The sequence below is a fragment of the Rhinoderma darwinii genome, chromosome 4 (assembly GCF_050947455.1).
Source record: "Rhinoderma darwinii isolate aRhiDar2 chromosome 4, aRhiDar2.hap1, whole genome shotgun sequence".
Lineage (NCBI taxonomy): Eukaryota > Metazoa > Chordata > Amphibia > Anura > Rhinodermatidae > Rhinoderma > Rhinoderma darwinii.
Window position 1 is genome coordinate 220206294 of NC_134690.1, and position 14037 is coordinate 220220330.

At 43.4% G+C, this 14037-nt stretch overlaps 1 protein-coding gene across 1 annotated transcript in view; it reads right to left on the reverse strand.

Moving 5' to 3' along the window:
- The window catches only part of MCHR2 (melanin concentrating hormone receptor 2), a 363048-nt gene that overhangs the window by 333249 nt on the left and 15762 nt on the right, over positions 1 to 14037 (reverse strand). The window lies entirely within an intron of this gene.

Sequence of the window (14037 nt, forward strand, 5' to 3'; positions counted from 1 at the left end):
TAGAATGGCTCTTGATTATCTGTTAGCGATAGAAGGTGGAACTTGTGCTGTTATAGGTGAAGAATGTTGCACCTGGATTGAAGACTCACATGACCCCATAGAGGCACACATGAATAGGGGAAAGGAATTGCAGAAAAAAGCTAGAGATATATCTAAGGAGGGATGGAATCCCTTTTCTTGGATGGGATCTATTGGTGTTTGGTTTAACAATATGCTTTCTGGATTGCTGAAACCCATAGTGGTAGTGATAGGACTGATTTTAATGCTATTAATTGCCTGGAAATTATTAATGTGTTGTGTTTCTCGTTGCAATAAAGATGTGGATACAACTATTCTCTAAGCATGATGACAAAACAGCTACAGAGTTGATCGTCTGACAGCCAAGCTCGACTACCCGCCTCTCCTGAAGACCCCTCAGCTGTTTGAGAGTAGGGTGGAGGACATCATCTCTGAGAAGAGGGTCCCACAGATGCACCCCAGCAGTTTGAGCACCACTTAAAGAAGAGTTAATGCTCTGAGAATGATTTCACCGGGGATTTCTCCGGGGTGGTCCTTGTGATGTGATGCATCTCTGGCCGGCTGTTGTCATCTACAATAGTTAGAAAAGAGTTTGTGTGTGTGTTTTGCTATCAATACAACATATGGACGATTTAGTGGAAATTGCTACCAAGAAACAGTCAAGAATAGATGTTTGACATCTCATGGTCTATGCAGCTTATCTGTATACTCTGTGAAGTACGGATTGTCTCGGGGGTGGTTTCCAGGATAGGAAGGATGATAGTTAGTTAGTGAGAATAATATATATATATATATGTGTGATAATGATATTATCAAAAGGGTGAAATGTGAAAGAAATTATTTAATTCCACCATTTTGTCTTCTATTCTATATTTCCATTTTAACTTCAATATAAGAGTGATATTTTGAGAGAATGCATTTCTGTTTTTGCTGTGTTAAGGAATTGAATCAGCAAGAATAAAGGCTGAGGGAAAACTGATGACTTAAGACCCCACCCTCTACGCCCTCCTTACAGAATACAGAAGACGATAAGGACTTACCATTTTCTGACTTGATAGGAAAATATTGCAATGCTAAGAAAATATTGTGAATGTAATTTGATTTGTGCAAACTCAAGAGAATATATTACAGCTGATGTAGTAAAAGTTCAGTCTAAAAAACTGTATATAAGCCAACTCATAATGTATGTAAAAGGCCGTCTGCCATCTGTAATGGCAGGAAGGAGGTGAAGGGAACAAGTGAGCCCTAATCTACCCACCGCTCTGTCCCTGCCTACTTGCAACGACCCGCCCTAGTTGACGGGGTACAACTTGGCGGCGGTCCCTACGCTGTCTAAGTGCAAGGGAGTACAAACAGGGAACATGCAAGGGAATACAGTAGCCCACGGAACGCCGCGAGGAAACGGAGTGGTGAATGAGCCAGTCAGGATCAGGAAGTAGTGGAGTATACAAACGGGAGCACGGAGCAGAAGCAAGCCAGGGGCAGAGCAACGCAGGATAAACGGAACTGAAGCAAGGCAGAAGCACGGCAGAAGCAGGCTGGAGCAAGGCAGCAGTGGGGCCAGGAATCCAAAAGAATAACAAGCAAGGAGGAAGAGAAAACGGCAGGTATAAATGGACAGGGGGCGGAGCTAACTCTGACTGACCAGGCCGCGATAGGCTCTCCCACTCCTGAGCCTGCCACCCTGATTGGTGGGAGCAGGTGTCAGTCTCAGAGGTCTGGCCTCAGGTGTCGACTGATTAATCCTGGGAGTATACCCAGATGTAGTGCCTGGCAGATCCTTTACAGTACTCCCCCTTTTATGAGGGGCCACCGGACCCTTACTAAGAGGACCCGGTTTAGTGGGGAAAAGAAGGTGGAACCTCCTGATCAATACCCCAGTGTGAACATCTCGAGCAGGTACCCAAGTCCTCTCCTCCGGCCCGTATCCTCTCCAATGGACCAGGTACTGGAGGGAGCCCTGCATCATCCTACTGTCCACAATCTTGGCCACCTCGAATTCCACCCCCTCAGGGGTGAGAACGGGAACAGGAGGTTTCCTCGAGGGGGACCAGGACTGGGAGCAGCGTTTCAGGAGGGAGGCATGGAAGACGTCGTGTATGCGAAAGGATGGGGGCAGCTCCAGACGGAAGGATACAGGGTTGAGGACTTCAATGACCTTATAAGGTCCAATAAATCGGGGAGCAAACTTCCTGGACGGGACCTTAAGGCGCAAGTTCCTCGACGACAACCACACCAGATCCCCGACGACAAACCGGGGGTTAGCAAAACGTCTACAATCAGCCTGTATCTTTTGTACGCTCTGGGACGCCTCTAGGTTCTTCTGAACCTGGGCCCAGACTGTGCACAGTTCCCGATGAACGTCCTCTACCTCGGGATTATTGGAACAACCAGGGGAAACGGAGGAGAACCTAGGATTAAACCCGAAATTACAGAAAAACGGGGAGACCCCTGACGAGTTACTGACCCGGTTATTCAGGGAAAATTCGGCGAGGGGAAGGAATGAGACCCAATCAAATTGACAGTCAGAAATGAAACACCTTAAATATTGTTCCAGGGATTGGTTAGTCCTTTCCGTTTGGCCATTAGTTTCGGGATGGAAGGCGGAGGAGAAGGATAGATCAATCTCCAACTTTTTACAAAAAGCTCTCCAAAATAAGGAAACAAATTGTACCCCGAAACGATATTGACTGGGGCCCCATGGAGACGCAGAATGTGTTTCACAAACAAAGAAGCTAACGTCTTGGCGTTAGGTAGTTTCTTAAGGGGCACAAAGTGGCACATCTTGCTGAAGCGGTCTACTACCACCCACACCACCGACTTGCCCTGAGATGGAGGCAAATCGGTGATAAAATCCATGGAGATATGGGTCCAAGGTCTCTGGGGAATGGGCAAGGAACGTAGTAAGCCCGCAGGTCGGGACCTAGGGGTCTTGGACCTAGCACAGACCTCACAAGCGGCGACGTAAGCCCTAACGTCTTTAGGCAACCCAGGCCACCAATAGTTTCTGGTAATGAGGAGTTTGGTACCAAAGATGCCAGGATGACCAGATAGAGCAGAGTCATGGTTTTCCCTGAGTACCCTTAGCCGGTATTGCAGGGGGACAAACAGTTTGTGCCCAGGGAGGTTCCCGGGAGCTGAACCTTGATCAGCCGCGATGTCAGAGGCTAAGTCAGAATCAGTGGCAGAAACAATTATACCAGGGGGTAAAATACAAGCAGGATCCTTCTCAGAAGGAGGATTAGCCATGAAACTACGTGACAGTGCATCAGCCTTAATATTTTTGGACCCAGCCCTATAGGTAACCAAGAAATTAAATCTGGTAAAGAATAGTGCCCAACGAGCTTGTCTAGGATTAAGCCTCCGGGCAGATTCTAGGAAAACCAGATTCTTGTGGTCAGTAAGGACCGTTACCTGGTGTCTGGCCCCCTCCAAGAAGTGACGCCACTCTTCAAAAGCCCATTTAATGGCTAAAAGTTCGCGGTTGCCAATATCATAGTTACACTCCGTGGGCGAAAACTTCCTAGAGAAGTAAGCACAGGGGCGGAGATGGGTGAGGGAGCTGGTACCCTGGGACAAGACGGCCCCCACTCCCACCTCGGACGCGTCAACCTCCACAATAAATGGCTCCCTTTGGTTGGGCTGAACCAGCACGGGGGCCGAGATAAAGCACTTCTTGAGGGTCTCAAAAGCCTGGACGGCCTCAGGCGGCCAATGGAGGACATCAGCACCCTTGCGAGTGAGGTCCGTAAGAGGCTTAGCGACGACCGAGAAGTTGGCAATAAATCTCCTGTAATAGTTAGCGAACCCCAAAAAACACTGTAGCGCCTTCAGGGAGGCAGGTTGGACCCATTCCGCCACAGCCTGAACCTTGGCAGGGTCCATGCGGAATTCATGAGGAGTGAGGATTTGACCTAAAAATGGTATCTCCTGTACCCCAAACACACATTTTTCGGTCTTCGCAAACAGATTATTTTCCCGAAGGACCTGGAGGACCTTCCTGACATGCTCCACGTGCGAGGACCAGTCCTTGGAAAACACCAGTATGTCATCAAGGTACACTACAAGAAAATTACCCAGGTAATCTCTCAGAATTTCATTAATAAAATTCTGGAAGACGGCAGGGGCATTACACAACCCAAAGGGCATGACTAGGTATTCGAAATGACCTTCGGGCGTGTTGAACGCAGTTTTCCACTCATCCCCCTCTTTGATGCGGATAAGGTTATATGCCCCCCGTAGATCGAACTTAGAGAACCATTGGGCCCCCTGAACCTGATTAAAAAGATCCGGAATCAAAGGAAGGGGATACTGGTTCCTTACTGTGACCTTATTCAAGTTCCGATAATCAATGCACGGCCTAAGACCACCATCCTTCTTCCCCACGAAGAAGAAGCCAGCACCTACAGGAGAAGTCGAGGGGCGAATGAAACCCTTGGCCAGGCATTCTTGGATATACTCCCTCATAGCTTTACGTTCAGGACATGAAAGATTAAATATCCTCCCCTTAGGAAGCTTGGCACCAGGCACCAAATCGATGGCGCAATCGTAATCTCTATGAGGGGGCAACACCTCGGAGGCCTCCTTAGAAAACACATCAGCGAAGTCCTGAACAAACTCAGGAAGCGTGTTTACCTCCTCCCGGGGAGAAATAGAGTTAACCGAAAGACATGACATCAGGCAATCACTACCCCATTTGGTGAGATCCCCGGTATTCCAATCAAACGTGGGATTATGCAGCTGCAACCAGGGAAGACCTAATACCAGATCGGACGATAATCCCTGCATCACCAGTACAGAGCACTGCTCCAAATGCATGGAGCCAACACGGAGTTCAAAAACAGGAGTATGCTGAGTAAAATAACCATTAGCAAGAGGAGTGGAGTCGATACCCACTACCGGGATAGGATAAGGTAAATCAATAAAAGGCATTTTTAGAGACATAGCAAATTCCACAGACATGATATTAGCAGATGAGCCCGAATCCACGAAGGCACTGCCAGTGGCAGACTGGCCAGCAAACGAGACCTGAAAGGGAAGCAAAATCTTATTGCGTTTAGTATTAACGGGAAATACCTGTGCGCCCAAGTGACCTCCCCGATGATCACTTAGGCGTGGAAGTTTTCCGGCTGCTTATTCTTGCGCCTGGGACAGGTGTTCAGTAGATGCTTGTCGTCCCCACAATAGAAGCAGAGACCATTCTTCCTGCGAAACTCTCTACGTTGTCGAGGGGACATGGAGGCCCCGAGTGGCATAGGTACCTCCGAGTCCTCCGTGGAAGAGCGAGGAGACGGGACCTCGGGGGGAATCGCAGGGCAGTCAGAGGGGAAAACATTGAAACGTTCAAGCTGACGTTCCCTGAGACGTCGGTAAACTCGTACTGCTAGGGCCATAACCTGGTCTAGGGAGTCAGAAGAGGGGTAGCTAACCAGCAGATCCTTCAGGGCGTCAGATAATCCTAACCTAAACTGGCACTTTAGGGCCGGGTCGTTCCACCGAGAAGCTACGCACCACTTTCTAAAATCAGAACAGTATTCCTCAACAGGTCTCCTACCCTGACGTAAGGTCACCAGCTGACTCTCGGCTAAGGCAGTCCTGTCAGTCTCGTCGTAAATGAGACCGAGGGCAGAGAAAAACCGATCAACGGAGGAAAGTTCAGGGGCGTCAGGAGCCAAGGAGAAGGCCCACTCTTGGGGCCCTTCCTGGAGTCGGGATATAATGATACCCACCCGCTGGTTCTCGGAACCTGAGGAGTGAGGTCTTAGGCGGAAATAAAGTCTGCAACTCTCCCGGAAGGAGAGAAAAGTCTTTCGGTCCCCTGAGAACCGGTCAGGTAACTTGAGGTTGGGTTCTAAAGGTGAGGTGAGGGGTACTACAAAGGCAGCGTCAGACTGATTGACCCTCTGAGCCAGGGCCTGGACCTGTAGGGAGAGGCCCTGCATCTGCTTGGTCAGGGTCTCAAGGGGGTCCATGATAGCGTCAGCGTAGAAGAAATGGTAGACTAGGTAAGGGCTTGTTATTATGTAATGGCAGGAAGGAGGTGAAGGGAACAAGTGAGCCCTAATCTACCCACCGCCCTGTCCCTGCCTACTTGCAACGACCCGCCCTAGTTGACGGGGTACAACTTGGCGGCGGTCCCTACGCTGTCTAAGTGCAAGGGAGTACAAACAGGGAACATGCAAGGGAATACAGTAGCCCACGGAACGCCGCGAGGAAACGGAGTGGTGAATGAGCCAGTCAGGATCAGGAAGTAGTGGAGTATACAAACGGGAGCACGGAGCAGAAGCAAGCCAGGGGCAGAGCAACGCAGGATAAACGGAACTGAAGCAAGGCAGAAGCACGGCAGAAGCAGGCTGGAGCAAGGCAGCAGTGGGGCCAGGAATCCAAAAGAATAACAAGCAAGGAGGAAGAGAAAACGGCAGGTATAAATGGACAGGGGGCGGAGCTAACTCTGACTGACCAGGCCGCGATAGGCTCTCCCACTCCTGAGCCTGCCACCCTGATTGGTGGGAGCAGGTGTCAGTCTCAGAGGTCTGGCCTCAGGTGTCGACTGATTAATCCTGGGAGTATACCCAGACGTAGTGCCTGGCAGATCCTTTACACCATCACTTGCTAAGTGACATCATTATGACACTGCTGTGAAACCTTCTCATGAGGAAATAAATATGAATGAATCTGGAGCAACTGTTTGACTTTGAATTATCCACAACACGTGCAAGACATATTTGTTCCTCTGATACATGTTTTGAAAATAGATCTAAAGATTTAACTGAAAGATTTCTTAGAAGAGGCTATGATAACTCCCATGTTAAACAGGAATATGAGTATGTAAGAACCCTAAAAAGAAATGACCTTCTGAAATCCAAAATAAAACAACAATCAAAAAACACCACTGTGAGATTCATCTACAGATACAATAAGAATTGGAACTCTATTCGTGATATCTTTCAGAAACATTGGTCTGTATTACACACAGATAAACGATTAAGCAAAATACTGACTGATAATCCAGCTATGACACCGCACCGTAGCCCCAATTTACGGGACATGTTAGTCCGGAGTCATTATGTTCCTCCAATGAACAGGTACATATTTGGTTCCAGGGGACCCAGATGGGGCAATGTACCCTGTGGATCCTGTGGTGCCTGTCCAGTAATGGAAAGAACTAACTCCTTTCTGGGGTCAGACTCAGCTAAGTCGAACAATATAGTGCATTTTATAAATTGCAATGTCCGAAATGTGATCTATCACGCGCAGTGTCCCTGCAACAAAATCTATGTGGGGATGACCACAAGGGAGTTGAAAGTACGCGTGATGGAGCACATTCGTGACATAAAAGGGATAACGAATAGGGATTATGAAGAAAGTTTTGGTGATCGAAATAAACCTTTGGCTAGGCATTTTAGGGACTACCATGACAAAAACTGGAGGTTACTCAAAGTTAAGGGGATTGATCGGATCTATCAGGGGAACCGTGGGGGTGATATCTTTAGGGACCTTTTGCGGAAGGAGACTAAATGGATTGTTATCTTGGACACTATGTCTCCAAAAGGCCTAAATGAATCTCAAAGTTTTGCATCCTTCTTGTAAGTATTGTTCTATATTTTTATTTTTTTATATTCTGCTACTACTCTAATTAGATCCAATGTGACTGCTTTCGACCTGAATTGAGTCCTTGATGACCAGAATAACCACGCGACTACATAACAAAGGATACTAAGGATGATGAGAAGAATTATCATTATGAATTTATGTCAACAGTTTGACTTTATTAATTGATTATATGTGTATGGTATTTGTTCACATGTGGGTTTGATACCCGCTTTGTAATCTCTTCAAAATGTTGTAAAAAATGATATATTGGATAATGTGATTGCTATGCAATTACAGTGTGCCTTAATGTTAGTGCTCTATTTCTATCTATACTATATATATAAAAATTATTTTTGATCTTTGTATGTATTAATATACTGTATATGTATCTCTATCTTGTTGTATATGCACACATAGGCATTAAGTATTCTGAAATGTTGGTCTTATTTCTTTGTGTATGTATATGTATTTAGATATGCACTTATATACTTTTGGTTTTTTGTATATTTGTATATTGTATGTTTCTGGTATTGTTACACTTTTTTCTTTTCTATATTGACTATGATATTGGTGCGAACACATTTAATATCACATCAGACACAGTATATTTTAATTTATTTGATTTTCACACAACATAAATTCTTCTGCTATATATTTATGTAATTTTCCTTGGCTTGCGGGTGACTGTTTTGGCGATTGCTTGGCTTGTCCAGCGTGGGGTTTGGACCCGGTGTACATTCCTGAGTGGAGGGCCCCCACTGACATTCACGGGCTTATCGTAGAATTTTTATATTTATTATTCTTGTATTGAGGATTTTTTTCTTTTTTTGATTCCTCATCTTCACACATAAATAGTTATATATATTTTTTTTATTCTACACTGCATAATGAATTTGTTTATATAGGTGTTTGTATATATGTAATAATTTATTATAATAACTTTTTTCATCTATTTCACATGTGGTTTTGTCTTGTATTGTCTGTATATATATATGTATACGTATTTGGGAAAAGTACTGTTATTCTCCATATATGTACATTCTTTATATTGTGTAAGCATGACTAACATTTTGGGGTATATATGTGAGTACCATGGACAGCAATATATATGCAGTGAGAGACACTGTTGGATGTTTGTATTTATATATATATATATATATATATATATATATTTTTTTAATTCTTATTAAACTATTCCTCTGATGTCTCTTATAGCATATATGAGGGTATTTACTGATAACCGTATGGTCAGGATTCATACTAATTACTTCTACGTTCTGGCTGGGTTCCTATCAAATCTTTTTTGATACGGTAGTACTTAATCTAGTTGAACGATTCATTTCATTGATAAATTCTATAAACAAACTAAGTCCGGTGACTGTGCGTTTGGGCGCTGTTGTGCTCACTGTTTTTAGGCTGGGATTGGTCCGGATAATGACATGCATCACTTGTTAGCTCGAATCGCATTATTCGTATGGGTGACACGCAGCGATGCGTGTTATGACTTTGACGACGTGACGTCAATAGGTGTGAACGATACGCTACACACCATTAGTCCTCAGCTTTCCCTGCACGTAGTATTTAAACTCGAGTTTTTAGAGTAGTAAGCACACCTCCTGACGAAGGTTGCGAAACGCGCGTTGAGGTGCTCGGTGTCCAGGTGTCCCACTTTACATTCATCATGTCCTCTACAGGTATAGTGTTCCTTTCATAATCATCTATAGTTAACCTTTTTCTGATTGTTTTTTTGCTCCATATTTAATCACTATTGCTAGTACCCTTGTGATTGGAGTGACCTGTCACTATAGCGACATTTAATAACAGCTTTTAAGTGCCCTGATTTTGCTATTGCATGTATACACATGGTTCCCAATCTACCTTTAGGGTGCATGCTATATTGTGTGAGGACTTACTATTGATAATTCATGATCTATGACCTTTGATATTGTATCATATGACACCTGGCTTATTTTTAATTATATTTTATATGTCTATAGTATATACTTGGGAGGGGGGTTATTTTTGTATTTTTTGTATTTATGTGTAATAAATTACTAATAAACATATTTCGATAAAACAATATTATATGATATCAAGATTTTTCTTTTTGGTTTAATGAATATGGATTATATGATATCTTGAGTATAATGAATTGGCTAAGAGTATATATACATATATATAGGTTATAATATATTTTAATAGTATGCCTGATATAGAATAACTTTTTAATTTACTTACTGTTAAAATGTAGTTGTTTTATTCATGCAAATTCTGTGTAAAGTTACTGCCACTAGGTGTCTCCCTTCCTGTAATTTGCTGTCTACCCCCTAATGTCAAGCAAAATCGGTCCCTGGTTACAGAGCAGAATTGACAAGCTGCAGAAGGTGGGGGTATGTCTCTTCACAGTCTGTCCATGCAAATCCAAGGAAATGGGAGGGGCAGCCAGAAGAGGGAGCAGAGTGATAGAGACACAGACGCTGCCCTTAGAAGTCCATGGAGAGGGGAGGAGTGAGCAGGGGGAGAAAGCAGGAGCAAAGTGACAAAGGCACAGGCTGCTGGTAAGATTTCTATGTCACCCCGGTGCTGTATTTACAGCTACACTACTCATTACTGCTGTATGATCTCCTCCATGTGATAGATAGAGATAGGAGGGCAGGATTCTTCTCTTCTATGTGTGTGAGAAAATGGAAAATTAGAGATACAGCCTGCAGAGGGGAAAACTTCTAAAATACGGCATATACAAGTCATGTAATGGCCAGAAATTGTGTTATTTCTCCTGTACACACATATGAGAGAGATTATTCTGAAAAGTCACCTGAAAAGTAAGGTCACTTTATAGTATCTAATTTGCCGTTTATTTTGTTTTACTTTGTTTCACTTCGTTTGAGTTCGTATTTTGATAGTTGTATGGTGTCCTACCAATAACTATTGCATGTTCTCATATAAATTCTATTGAGAACTCCACTAATTCCATACCAGCTGAGACCTAGGTCTCTGATTGGTTCTTGAGGCTGTCAGTCAATGAGGACCCTATTTATAAGGCGTTACAATGGCGGCCTCCCACCCCTGGAAGAAGCCAGAATGCTGGCGAAACGCGCGTCGGTTGCATAATCCTTTAATCCTTCGGTGCAAACACTTGGCCCGAGCTGTCTCTTTCAGCTCAGGTCAGATCACGATACATAGTGCGGCTGACAGCTGCCAGCTGCTCAAATGTGCTACACTACCTTGCCTACAACGTGTCCCGCTGTTTAACACTGAACAGCTGGGGCATTTCTCCTGCCTATCGCCTATTGCCACGTCCCATCCTAACGGCTGGTGACTCATAGTGCGGTCCTCCCGGGGTGATAATTTATTCACCCACGGGCTCAGACCGCAGGTCCGCTGCGGGGAGGCTGTGGGGTCTCGGCACTCGAGCCCCCACCGCTCCGCTCATTAACTCAGCCCACAAACTGGGCTATTTTTGCAGACCGCCTCTCGGCTGACAGCTGAGCGCGGTCACCGGACCTATTTATACCGCTCTAACAGCAGAGCCGACCCGGAGGACGGCCGCAATTCGCCGCCTCTAGCCTGACAACTTTGGGCGATAGCAACATACAAAACAGCCGCTCCCCACGCTGCTGCCCTATGAGCAGTACACCGGCGTGAGGGTGTGCTTGTTATAACAACTGCTTACCAATAACGCGGCAATAACGATAGGTGTGCACCTTGCAGAGATCACATCTGCCCACTCAATCACTGTAGGGCCAATTTGGAATTCACTTTGCTGCCTGTTGCTTCAACAGTGCAGCAAAGACAATATGAGCCCACATCCTAGCACAATCTAGTTTCCCTTACTCCACTCCATCTGGAGCTTCATTCAATATTTACAGCTCAGTGATTTGTGGACCACAATGGAGCAACAGTAATAGTGGAATCACTCAATACATTAACAACTATACTAATTCAGGCTAAGGGTATGTGAGTTTGGGGGTCACTCACACATACCAGTTTGCACCAATGGACTTTTAACAATTTTAATGCAGAAAAATAAAAGTTATATATTAATTTATTTCTAGACCACATCTTTTCCCTCTCCCCCATTCCTGACTTAACTTAGCTCAATACGGTTGTGTACACCAATGTGGTCCCCCTGACCTATTTCCCCCGGTGAGACAGGTGATCTTCACCAATCACTAGTATCTAATTTTGCCTGTACATGAAACCTCTGAATTGTAAAGTAATGTGGAATAGCAATTTATTGTATTTGTGTACAATTAGTTATAACAAGTAAACTGCCACTAGTACTGGCTTCTAAAATAAAAATAATTGATTATAAGTGACTTGGAATTGACCCAACAATTAATCCGCCAATCGTATCATGGTTTTCCCCGTAAGTAGACTTGACTTCATTGTAATAATAATAATTTTAGTTGAAGTATCTGTAGATGATTTGCTTGATTTTGAGCTGGAGCAGGTGTTTTATATCCTTACATAATTTTATTGAGGGTTATTTTTAGTTTATATAACAAATGATTCACTAGGGGTGGGATGCAGATTCTGGGATGCAGAATCAATGTTTGTTTTTTGAATTCTTCTCAAGGGGCACTATGCGTAAGCTATAAATGTGAAGGTTATTATATTATATTTAAATGCTTTACTGTCAGAACACATGATAGAAAGGGTGATACATTTATTGGTAAACAAACGAGTTAAAAATCTGTCTCGAAGGGGCTTGTCCCTAAATTATAGAATAACAATTTATAATCCCTACTGCTTTGAAAAGAAAAAAAATGCTTTAGAAGGCCTTTTTTTATTTTAAGTAAATGTAAAATTCTAAGTAGCCTTCCTGTTAAGTCTCCATTCACATGGAGAGGTAAGAGGGTGGCACATAGCCACCGCACTACCAAGCCTAAAACAATTCTTAGTAATTGTGTTTTCTAATATAGAAACAGTTCTAGGAAATACTGTGGTTTTCAACAGAACCAACATAAAATCTTAGATTCTTCAAAACATAGAGGGCTGAGGTGGCAGTTTTCATATAATCTGATGATGTTTTTCCAGAAACAAGCCTTTTTTAACCCCTTCAAGCCACACACTGTACATTTGTGTGAATTATCCTTAAAAATATTTGTATCGTGAATGAATAAATAACTAAATAAAATTAATTCCATGTGATGTGCATATAGGGTACCTGGTTTGTTAAGCATGGACCACCGATCCCTGAGTTGTCCTCACTACATGACTATGGATGGGTGATATAGCCACCCATTGGCATTGTGTGGGCACAGGGTAGGGTACTCCTGGACTTGAAGTTTTGGGGTGTACTCTGACCCTGGGACATTAGGCATCATGCCTTAGCCATAGAATAACATGCACACTAGAGCGTTTTTTGTCCGCTAGTGCGCTTCACATAGTGGCGATTATTAGTCAGTATAGAATCCGGCAATGTGTGTTCAGAGTATCTGAACATATTGCTAGTACCGCAGTTGTCTTTAAAAATGAGGGTTCACCAATAGACAGATTTGTCTTGAATATTGGAAATACCTTTAGAGAAATGGTACCGAGACTACCTAGTGTTAATAGGGTACATGGGCTCGGCAGATATTCCCATGTGGAATCACTATAACAAGGACCTATTGTGGTTTGCATTGCGACCCATGTGATTGTACTCATGTGGGGTACTTTGCTCAATGGACAGGGTAGTTCTGAGCACACGCGGTTCAGTGAGAGCAACGCTGGAATTTACTGTATTTAATGTTAAAATATATGACCATCTATATTCCTTATCTATGAGGTTTTTAATCAAATGGTAAATGCCAGCTATTCATAATTATTTTAATGACACTAATTATGATTGGATTTTGTTATTTGGGTGTTGTTGTATTTCAATTGACACTTTTTTGCATGATGTATTTATGTAATGAATTTATACGCCCACTTCTGCACTTTATCTTGATTTATGTGATATTTGAAGACAATTATTTTAAGACTTGATTATTAAGACAATTTTGTATGATACATTTGTATAATTGATGGATTGCACATCATTAACTAATTGAGCTCAGCTCCATATATATTTTGGTATGACTTATACACTTTTCTTAAAAATGCCTTCATTGAGAGGTTGAAACGTTGCTGTGAATATACTGTGAATTGCTGTGTCTTATTTTCTCGAGTGCTGCTTCCTCGCTATTTTTTCCTACATTGTACATTTATATGCATATATGGCGATGTGGTCAGTGGGCACAGTAGTTGTGTCCACCCAATAAACAGTGGGAGAGCAGCTATGATTGACAGATCCACTTTGACCATACTTTTGAGAAACTTTATCAGTCATGGCCATGGATTTTTTGCTATGGATTGTCAGACTTGGGGTCCTAGAATATATCTTAGGGCTGTCTTTCCAGATTGCATGTAGTCAGGCCATAATTGTTAGGTATGCCCTAA